Here is a 12,453-nt window from a genome sequence, read left to right on the forward strand (position 1 = left end):
CTTGAGCGAGTTAGTGATTCTATGGGACCAATCTTTTTTCGCACTTGTACTAGTATCCCCGACATTGTTCTTAAGAGGCGTTCTTCAATGCTGGCAAAACCACTGCAAAAGCTTTTTCATCTAACCTACTGCTCAGTGCTCAGGTCTCGTCCCGAGAGGATGGAAAATGCATTTGTACAGCCCATTCCAAAAAAGGCTAATATTCCTCACCCTCTAATTATCGACCGCTTGCACTTACGTCCCTTCTTTCCAAGGTCATGGAAACGCTGATTAATTATCAGCTCAAGAAATATCTTGAAGATCGAAAGCTTCTTAATGACCGTCAGTACGGCTTTCGAAGCAATAGGTCCACATGGTTCATCTCACCGATTAGTGGAGCAAATCTTTACATCGCTTTGGAGAAAGTAAGATTATTGCACTAATTTTTTCGGTTTTCATGAATTTTGTATTTGTATTTTTGTATTTATTTATTATCATTAAGCATTTAAAAACATAGAGTCTTATTTTTAATGACTCTCTGCTTCATTGGATTAGTAATTACCTCTCGGATCGTTCGATACAAGTAGTATTGGATGGATTCAAGTCTGAAGTCCATAAAATAAATGCTGGTGTGCCCCAGGGCTCTGTTCTATCTCCAACACTCTTCCTCATTTTTATTAATGATCTCCTGTCTGCAACTTCTAATCCAATATATTGTTTCGCTGACGATAGTACTCTTAGCTTTTCATATTCTTTTTCAGACTCTCATCCCTGTTCTTTGGATGTGGAATGTGCAAGGACAAAATATGATAAGCTCATTAAATTCCGACTTAAACAGCATTGTACAATGGGGATTAAAAAACCGCGTGGAATTTAATGCTTGGAAAACCCAATGCTGTCTTGTATCGTTAAAGCGAGTTATACAGTCCTTGCCATTATCCACTTGCATCGAGGAGACTGAACACTCGATATTCTCGGAATGTGTATCACCAACCTTCTTTCTTTCTTTCTTTCTTTATCCGTACTACGCGAATGTGGAATACCTTACCACACCAATATTCAGGAGTATAAAACCAATGTGCACCGACATCTCCTTTTAAACCCTCTCTTCTCTTAGTGCTCAAACTGTGGCTCTGCATAATAATGGTAGTAACATCCCGTTGAGTGTGTGCTTATTATAAACAAAAAGAAGCTTGATACTTTAATTCAGAAAGAAGAGTTCAGACGTTATTTTAAAGTTTGGAGAAGGTACCGAGCAACCTTAAAAAAAAATTGTAAGTGTTGCTAACCGTTTCAAGGGCTGCCTCACTTTGCCCTTGTAATTGAGAAGCGCAACGACGAGCCAATAAAAAACGCTGCTCTCCTCACTCGCAATTGTTTGTTCTTCTTCTGTCTTTTCATTACGGCTTTGTCGAGAAAGATTTGATCGGATTGGTAGCGACATTGTTGATGATGATTTAAAGAGAATACAAATTAATGATTACACTGGTCAATAAATGAAGTTAATGAAGGTGTCACTTAAATTATATTTTACTTATATTTTTGATTACTTTAGTTCGAATAAGACTGTCACGTCAGGTTTTTGAAATACCACCTTTTGTAATTCGAAAAAAAATATTAATTAAGGATTTTAGAGGCTTTGTTAATTAATAAAGTAGTTTTTTTTTCAATAAAGTCAAAATTAATGATTTTTCAAATCCTTAATCCATTACTTCGATATTGTGTTAAAAAATGTTAAGTATTATATTGTGTTTAAAAATGTCAAGTATTATATTTATTTTTCAAAAAACCATCATAAGTTGTAAATTTTCACCTGCGATACGTTGACCTAAAAAGAATGCCGAAGCGTTTAAGCTAAAACGGTTCTTAACTGAAAACCCCAAATTCGAAATCAGCACTTAAGATTACGTGCAAATAAACTTATTGAAAACATAAGGGAATTGCATTCAGGGTTTTTCGAATTAAGAAAGAGTCAAATGAACCCACATAAGCCATCTCAATCTCAGAAATTTCGAAAACTAAGTGAGATACTAAATTTATTCAAAATGCATCAAGAAGATAAAGATTTGTACTCATATATTCATTTTTCAACTATCAAATTGTCAATTTAGATTCTATATTGCACGTCACATGGGTAACCGGTCAAATTGGTTCTAATCTAACTTCCAATTTTTCAGTCAAATCGGTACAAACGTTTTTGAGATATGAATATTGTAATAGAAGTCAATTCATGCTCTACATTTTTTTTTAAATCGCTATCCAAAAATAAATTTGTTTTAGTAAGAGAATTGTTCTGTCTGCTTCATAGCGTGGTGGTAATTATGTTAAGTTCATTTAGCTACGCATTTTCCCAACACTCAGGGTCCTACTCCTACCAAATGCAGATAGTTTTGTCGAGATATACATATCCTACAGTCCATTTTAATATATTTGGTGAAAATTTTTGGGCTACGTAAAAATTTGCCTTCGTATGGCTAATAAAATATTGCTTCTGAATTTAGGAAAAGTGATACAAATGTTCACAACCTATAAATTTATGATACACTGGGCAGGTTCAGACAACATAAGGGACTTGAAATTAAGCAAGTTTCTATTCGTAGCATCTGATTGGCCAGCTGCCAAAAAATTGCCTTCCAATTAAGGCAATTTTATTGGAATTTTGACTGGAAAGTTAGCCAAGAAAAATCTCACCAACTATCAAGTCAAATCAACTAATGTCAAAATGACAATTGACCATGTTTTTTCATTCAACTGAAAGCTGAACTTTACTCTGTCATTTATTTATTTTCTGCACAATTCCATTTAATGTTTTTTGTAAAATGGTTCCTTGTCAAATTTAAAAATGAATAATAGTATTTTATTACAATACAAAATACAAATCCTGAAGGACTTGTAGCTTGCTTGAGAAGTGTTCTGTAGACAATAAAAGAGCTTTGCGAAGTAAAGTTCTGAATTTGAAATTCATGACACTTGAAAAACTTACTAGTTGCCTTGGTCAAAATGTATGTTCAAAGAATGAAGTTGACTGCAAATAAAGTCCCTTATGTTGCCTAAACCTGCCCTCTATTTGGTTAGAAAGGAATACTTGTTTATTTCGATTAAAATCTTTTTTGACCCTCTGACTTCGGTGTAATCAAACAAAATAAGGTTAACAAACCTTGTAGTAAGAGCCCCGGCACATTAATTCATAAATTAAGCAAAGGTAGACAACTTATTCAAATTAGTAACTGCCTGTGTGCACTATTCTCAATTGTATCGACTTCTCTCATCTAAGGCAAGTTACGTTCGCGTAGGTTCCGATCTTGTATATTTATGAATGACAATCATAAACGTTGTATTATTATTCTTATACTTATTTACATAATAACAAATCTGAAGAACATTATCAAATTAAAAGTCGAATTTAACCATTAAAAATGTTCTTCATTAGTTTTTTCGATATTCAAAACCTAAATTGAATTAAGAAACACACTGAAACCAATATTTACAGAACCCACACTGTCTGCCTGGTTTGGTTTCCCACAGATTTGTCATTTTAAATGATTTAAATATTAACAAGGATGAATTTAAACATCCAATTTTTCTTTCTCGAAAACGGTCTAAAATTATCTACCCACTTAAAGTGGCACTACATACATATACATTTTTTACAAATAAAAGTTATTAATAAAACTTGACTCAAAAAACAAAGAATCAATGAAAAGATCTGCCTATATACATTAATATATGTTAACCTCAATTAATATTAACTTTGTGTGAATATATTAAAATAAAAAATCATTAAAATGTTCATGAGATATCGCACAAATTTTTAAGCCAGGTACTTCATAGATAATTTATTCCAAATACACTAAAAGTTCTGCTGTTCAGTTCTTTTATTTGGCCAAATAATTTAAACATCTGACTTCTAAAAAACACTTGATAACTATCACCTCAGGCTCAAACTGCTTCCACGTGCTTAAAAATAATTATTACCATTAATTATTATTATTTTTTTGACCGTTTCACCGCAAAATTGATGGTTTCGATACATATTTACAAATACAGAATTTTACAAAAGCAGAAAATAAAAAACAATATCAGAAAGTTAAGGCATTAGCATAAGACAATAACAACAACGACAGCAAAAAGTAAACATCAGATTGTAGAAATTTATTAAAATTAGCTTATTAGTAACTTGTTCTGGTTATAAATTTAAAATAGTTTTTATAATGTCTGCGGAGATGTAGGTAACATAAAAGAAATAGTTTTTTTTTTTGCTTAATGTTGAAAAATTAAGTGCGAAATAAAGAACTTTAATTTGGCAGGCAAGGTAAATAAATGTTGTTAGATTGGTGATGTTTAAAAAAAAAAGACCACACAATTCTATCATATTGAAAAAATTAAAAAAAAAATTGCTCACATCTTTTATAGTTTAAAGCATTTTAAATTAAAATAGTATGAAAAGATATGGCATATGGATCTATTTCAACGTAAAAATTATAAAAGTAATACAAAAATGGGGCAAATTTGTCATAATTAAAAGTTTTGTTTTTATAATAAGCGCACACTCAAAGGGATAACTACCCTTATTATGAAGACACAGTGTGAGCACTAGGAAGGGGAGAGAGGGGTTGAAAGGAGGTGTCGGTGCACATTGGTTTTGAATTCCTGAATATTGCAATAGCTGGGAAAGACAGAGTGTGGCAAGGCATTCCACATTCGCATAGTACGGCTAAAGAACGAATCTCTGTACTTGACAGTACGACCGAAGTTGGGCTCGAGGGTATATTGATGAGCATTCCTAGAAGCGCGAGTATTACGGTTGAACTGTTTTAGGGGAGGAATGCAGCTGGCTATTTCTCTAGAGCATAAACCATTAAAATAACGGTAAAAGAGGGTGAGACAAGAAACATTTCGACGATGTTCAAGTGACGTAAATGATCTTATGATGGTAATATCACCAATCAATCTAAATGCTCTACGTTCAATACTATCCAATAGGCTTAAGTAAGTTGCAGGAGCACCAGCCCAGATATGGGAGTTATACTCAAGCTTTGGACGTATATAAGTCTTGTAAATAACAACCAGTTAAGAGGGGGAGAAAAACTTCTTGCATCGCCTTAGAAAACCCAAACATCGTGCGACATTTTTGGCGACATCGCGTATGTGATCATTCCACAAAAGGTGGTTGGTGATACACATACCGAGAATATCGAGATGTCCAGTTTCCTCGATGCAAGTGCCATTTATGGATAATGGCAAGGGGGGTATACTTCGCTTTAACGATACAAGACAGCATTGCGTTTTCGAAGCATTAAATTCCACGCGGTTGTTTATTATTCCTCATTGTACAATGCTGTTTAGGTCGGAATTTAATGAGCTTATCATATTTTGTCGTTGCAGTTCCACATCCGAAGAAGAGGGGTTTGAATCTGAAAACGAATTTGAAAAGCTGAGAGTACTATCGTCAGCGAAACAATGTATTGGATTAGTTGTTGCAGACAGGAGATCATTAATAAAAATGAGAAAAAGTGTTGGAGATAAAACACACACTGGGGCACACCAGCATTTATTTTGTGGTTTTCAGACTTGAATCCATCTAATACAACTTGTATTGAACGATTCGAAAGGTAATTACTAATCCAATGAAGCAGGAATTCATGAAAACCGAAAGCACGCCATTTCGATAAGAGAGCCTAATGCCAAACCCTATCAAATGCTTTTAAAATATCAAGTGCAATAATCTTACTTCTCCAAAACTATGTAAAGATTTGTTCCACTGTTTGGTGAGATGAACCAGTGGACCTATTGCTACGAAAGCCGTATTGTCGGTCATTAAAAAGCTTTTGATCTTCGAGATATTTCTTGAGCTGATAATTAATCAGTTTTCATGACCTTGGAAAGGAGGGACGTAAGTGCAATCGGTCGGTAATTAGAGGGTGAGGAAGATTCGCCTTTCTTGGGAATAGGCTGGACAAATGCAGTTTTCCATCCGCTCGGAACGAGACCTGAGGAGTAGGACAGATGAAAAAGCTTACGCAGTGGTTTTGCCAGCGATGAAGAACACCTCTTCAGAACAATAGCGGGGATACCATCCGGACCAGCAGATTTATGTATGTTAAGATCTTTTAGGACTCTCGCCACAGTACGAGTGCGAAAAAAGATTTGCCCCATAGAATCATTAACTCGCTCAAGTACAGGCGGAGTCATAACACTCACTGGCAGCGTTGAATTGGCGGCGAACTGCCTAGCAAAGAAATTTGCTTTCTCTAAAGAGCTTACAAATGGAGTGTCATTCACAACGAGCGTAGGAACCGAGGAAGAATTCCTCATATTTTTTACAAATGACCAAACATTTTTACTGCCTTTGGGACTTTGCAGTATTTTTTGCCGTAATTTTTGGTTATGTAAAAATTTGGTCCGACGAATATGGGTGTTGCAGGCCTTTCTGGCTTGCTTCAACTTATTCCGGTTTTCTTCGGTTGGATTGGATTTAAAACAACGGAAACTTACCTTCTTGACCCTAGTAACCTCTTTACAGCTCGCATCGAACCATGCGTTTTCCTTAGGTCTGATGCTTTTAACCCTATTCGGGACAAAAGTTCTCATTTCCAAGAGAATCAAACTTGTGATCATATCAGCGCTGGCGTCAACGTCACTATCGAGGAAGCATAGTGACCAGTTAAAGATCCTAAAATAATTATTGAGACCGTCCCAGTTGGCTTTCTCGTATTGCCAAACGGTTCTCTTAGGAGCTCTTTCTTTAACTGGAGAGTTTTTACACGAGAAATTTGCTGATATGACACAATGGTCAGATGTGCCTAGAGGAGATAGAACACTAATAGTCTACTTACCAGGGTCAGAAGTAAGAAACAAGTCAAGAGTGTTTTCTGCTCGACCTACCAACCACGTTCGATATTCGAGTGGTCTCGTTGACCAGCTGAGTTAGGTGGTTTAACTCAGCGAAAGCTAGTTGAATTTTGACTACGTAGCCACTAGCTTTCTAGAATTCTCAAGAATTCTCTTTTCCAATTGGATAATAATTACATTTTTATTAAAATTTATTGCTTAAATTAAATAAAAATAACTATCTAATTAGTAATTATAAAGAAAAAAGAAAATAAACAACAAAAACCAAACCGAAACCACGATTTAAGAAAACATAAACGATGCGCAAAAGGTCTAAGGCAAAATTCAAAAATTGAAATTTTGTTCGGCGCCTACTATGATGGCACACATGTGTTTTTTAATTTTTCAATACCTACCGAAGAAAAGATTACAATCTTTTCAAAAAATTAAAATTTTTCCGGCAATTAGTAAGATGCTCGATATGATAAACAGATTCTTAGGCTTCGCCCTAAAATGGCCGAACCCGAAGGTTTGGCCGAATGTTGTTTTCTTGGCCGAATTCCGGCCGAGCCGAAGGCCGAAGCTGAAGCTTCGGTCGGACACTAGATATAATAAAAGATATACATATTTACAAACGTGTGAGAACAAAATTAACAAAAAATTAGTTAAAATTAGTAATACATTAAAAATGGACTAAAATTATAAAATATTATCTATTTTTTTTTTTGGACAATTCATACTTTTAAGAATATTTTTTAAAACTTCCTAGTCATACATGTAATTTTATTCTGCGCTATTTACTCTATATAAACGTGACGAATAAATTGACGATTTGCAATTCGAAATGCTACAAGGTATAATCAAATCAAAGCTTGTAAATTATTGTCGCCAAAAATTAAGGGTTCTTAGATCACATCACAATCTAATGTGTTTGAGATTAAGAGACCTGATTAACACTTGCCCAAACCAATATAGACTTAACCATTAGAATTCCATCCTGTGAATTAAAAGAGATCATTGGAAACAAAATACTCCGAGAAACAAATGGAAATTAATTTTTCAAATTTGACAATATACCTCCACAAAAAGTCTCTACGATTGCTTGTGAGCATAATAAATGGTCAGAACCTGTTGGGCTACCACAGGATGAAAATGTGGCTTATTGAAGAACAAACGGTGTAAACATGAAGAAGAGCACAAGGACACTCCACACGTCCTATTCCATTGCCACCCAAGATACACGTTTTAAGGTTAATACTTGTTCAGTAATCTTAAACAACTTACAGAAGGAAACAGTCACTTAATATTTTTAAAGCCTCGAATTGGCTTGAAAATGATAACATATATTAGAATCAAAAGTTATACACTGAAGTTTTTCGGAAAGTTATAAAACCTTCAGGGTATCACAAGGTATACATTGATCTAAGTGTGGTTATAATTAAATCAATTGCCGGCCTATTTATCTAACTTAACCTTAACTTCCAATGTAACGAACATTTTTTAAAGTTTCATCTACTAAATTGTCCTGAATCACTTAAGGAGGTAGATACGTTTTTTATAGCTTAACATTACTTAAAAGCTTTGGGTAATTTTCTTGGAAATGATTTCCGAAAATGAAACAAATCTCCAGCGTTTACATTGGTATTGCGCATTAACCAAAAATGTATTTTAATATGTTTGTGTAACAAAGAGTTTTTAAACTGGTGTAACTTGAATTTTAACTTGAATTATAGAATAAAAGAATTTGTATTCAGTTACAGATGTAATATTCTACTAGAAAATATAGTAAATATTAAACTCCATAAATTTCGGCTAAATGAGTCTCCACAAAACAAAATCGAATCACACTGTCAATCGGAACATTTTTCAATTTTTATTTTTAATTTCTGTCTTTTTATTCAAATAACTTTTATTTGAAATGATTTATTGAAGTTGATAAAAGTCATGTAGGTCTAGACGTATTATAAGTATTTTAATGTAAAGATACAAATTTAAGTAACATCAAAACCAAAAAAAAAATGGGATGCGATCCGCACTGATAACATTGCTGATAACATAAATGGTATTTTTCTGTAAGAATACAATTTTTGTATTTTCATATCACATTCCGACATTTATTAGAGGAGTTAAAAATTAAAAAAATGAAATTCGTAAAATTCAACAATACTTAATGTGAGATGAATCAATTTTAAATTCAATGGGGCGTATTCATAGAGAATTACTAAAGTCGTGATTTCTTGATCTATAGTTTAAGGCTTTTTGGTTAAATAAACACAGCTCTTATTCATAGTCAATTTTCTAGCTGTGATCAGTAAAACCCCAGGTTAAGGTTGTTTTCTATTACAATTATACTTCAAATGACAGGTAAAACCAAAAAAATACAGTTATATTTTCAAACTTGTTATTTTGTGCTGTCGTTCCTGAAAATGGGTGTATAAAATAATAATAATGTAAAATATCATTCTTAGAAATCCTTGTCGGAAAATTCACATGGATTGGGGGCATATTTTGCAGATTACCAAATAACTCCAACTCCTCTAAGATATCCATCTTCTTCAATTGCGATATCAATGGACATTTTTCTGGACAGCAAGTTTACGTAACATTTATTTGATACAATTTACTTTTTCAGCTTTTCAATTCACAAACAAAAATCAAATATGACATTTGGCTGTGATTATAACTACTTAAACACAGCAATTCCTCTGTTTATAGTTAAATCTCAGGTTTAGCCTTAAATTAAGGCTTAAATTTATTTATAAAAAGCCGAAACACTGGACTTGCTTAGTAACAACTTAGCAACAGTTAAGCAAACATTTATGAATATACCCCAATATTTTTCTCTGTTCTCAATTTAATTGAGTCGAAAACCAAGGTAGGTTTTCGTTTTTTTGGAAAAACTATTTTCAACTGGATTTTCTACAAAAATAACTTTAACAACAATTTTTTGCATGAATAAATAAGTTTGATTTTAATATTTTGGTTTAACGTTAGATATTTTTATCAATATTTATAAGTATAGGTAGGTATTTAATTTTAATACAAAAGGTTGTACTTTTTTAAAATGAGAAACATTTTGGGTTAATGCCTTTATTTGTCTTTGTTCTATCACAAATCGTTTTTAGGTACTAATTTTTCAAAGGATTTGTTTCGATTTAAATTTTTGCAAGCAAACATTCAATTTGATTTTTTTTTTAAATTAGAAAAGATGTCAAAAACGTTGTTGTTCTATGCAAACTATTATTTTAGATGTTATCATTTTTTGCTCGCGAAAGAATCGAAATGTGAAATATTTATTTTCAGTTTATTGAACTTTTTAAAGTCGCTAATGTTTTTTTTTTAAATTGTTTTCTCAATGCTTCTATCTGCAAAAGAAAATATGTTTGAAGCCGATTCATCTTCTAGTTTTAAAGATATGGCCAACAAAAAAAAATACCCACAAGTAAGGACGTACAAACGTCGATTCTATCGACCTTCTAACACTGATAAATTTTAAACATTTTAATTTGATAAACCGAACCGATTACAAAGAATGGGAAGTTAAAAAACTAAAGCCCGAAAATTATGAAAAACCAAAGGACTTGAAAAATTATGTTCTAAATAGTTAAGGGAAATAGGAGTAAGTTCAAGAATAAAGTTAATGTTAACGGTGTTTTTGCATTATATAAGGGAAATACAGTAAAAAATAGTATTCGGTTTAGAAAAAATTCGGTTATCAATATACTAAATATTAGAAATAAAAAAATTGTTATACCAACTTTAAAGTAAGTTGAATATAAAATAAATAATAAATTGGGTGGCGCAACAGTCCTTTGAGAACCAGGGCCTAGTGACTTACAGCTCTCAACCATTCCATGTGTGCGAGTAATGTTGTCAGGAATGAAGGGGACCTACAGTTTATATGCCGAATCCGAACGGCTAATTTGAGAAAGCACTTTTTCATGACAAGAGTTACTCTTGGAGAATTTGTCAATTCCTCGCAAGAGGCAGTACCCGTGAAAAGACTTTAGATGGCATATGCAGGGATCGAACCCAAGACCTCTGGCATGACAGTCCAACGCACTAACCATCATGTACGGGGTTGAATATGCGTAATGCAATTAAAGCTACTTTTCTTTTAGCTATACGCTTGATTAAACCAACAGGGCTTGGGAATATTCACTTTCATTATGGTTTACAACACACCACGAAAGATTACAAGAATAAAGGGACATTTTAAGTTAAAACAAATATTAGGATTTAGATGAATATAGAAATATTTCAAGTCTTATGCTTATATTTTTGTAAACAATTGAATTGTGCTTAGCTCCATCGACAAGGGGGGAAGGAGGATGAACCCTCCGGGCCCGGGATTTTTTTGGGGCCCATAAAATTGAAAGCAATAAGAAGAGAGTTTTTTTTAATGTACTCTATATTCATTATCAACATACATATTCCCGCTTATTTTTAAGGGCCCGAAAATTTAAAATCATTCATGCTTTCGCAATCGGGCCCCTGTATGCCAATCTCTCAGTCACAAGCTTGACGATCTGGGCTCCTGAATACTATTGCCGTACATTTTTGTTAAGATTTAATGAAAACTTGGGCAACTCTGAAGAGAGTTATAATAAATTGTTTCGCTGTTTTATTTAATTTAACGGGCACTTCAAATTTATTTTATTTTAAAATTTTTTAAAGTCATAATAAGGCGCCCGGCAACTTAAAACAAAACACAAATATTTATTTCCCTTTCTGTTTTTATAAATTTTCTTTTCTTCTACGTTTGTTTCTGAAATTAGAACGCACCGATGGTAGGCATGAACTTTGAAAAAAAAGGTAAATATGAGAGGGGGAGGCGAGATTTTTCCATCCTGGGCTCGGAATTCGTCTCGACGGCCCCGGTTATGCTAAAGTTTAAATGTATAAATAATGTAAGAAATATTTGTCTTGTCTTCAAAAAATCTTTAAAAAAAATTTAAACTTTAATTTTGTAAAGTTAAATGTTTATTACTGAATTTTAATACAAACATTTTGAGGCTTTAGTCAGAACTTTAACCATAACGCCAAAAATGAAATTCATTATGGTAGTTGAGCCCTACATTAAACTCATAGTAGTAAGCAAATTCTCTGTTTTTCAAGATCGGTAATGCAGTTTAAACTATTTTATTAGCGATATGAGAAATCGAGTCGAACTGACGTGAGAGCATTAAATTGCGTTTTGAATAATTCTTTTAAATTTTTGAATTATCAATATAAGATAACAAATAAGTACTTCAAATTAAAAGTGAGGAGACAGAAAAAAAGATCTCTGGAACAAGCTATAACTACTTTTAACGGATACAATTCTTTTTGTTTAATGAAATAACACATTTTTAATTTGCTTGATGTTTTTTAAAAACCGATAATACTTGGGGGTTGTTTAAATTACCTGGTTCAACCTTGAGTCGAGTTCACCGAACGAAGCTTTGATTCTAAACATGTTTGCAATCATTTTGCAACATCTGTTAGTAGCTACTAATTATGATATCTGTTTCTTTTAAAGTTAACACACCTAATTATATTTATTAAGTTTCCCTATTGCTCTATTCAATGATTCAATAAACATCAATAAACGTTTAAATTGTTGATAACTAAAAAGTTAGTTTGATTATAAACTGTCCAAGA

This window comes from Eupeodes corollae, chromosome 2, assembly GCF_945859685.1.
Source record: "Eupeodes corollae chromosome 2, idEupCoro1.1, whole genome shotgun sequence".
Taxonomy (NCBI): domain Eukaryota; kingdom Metazoa; phylum Arthropoda; class Insecta; order Diptera; family Syrphidae; genus Eupeodes; species Eupeodes corollae.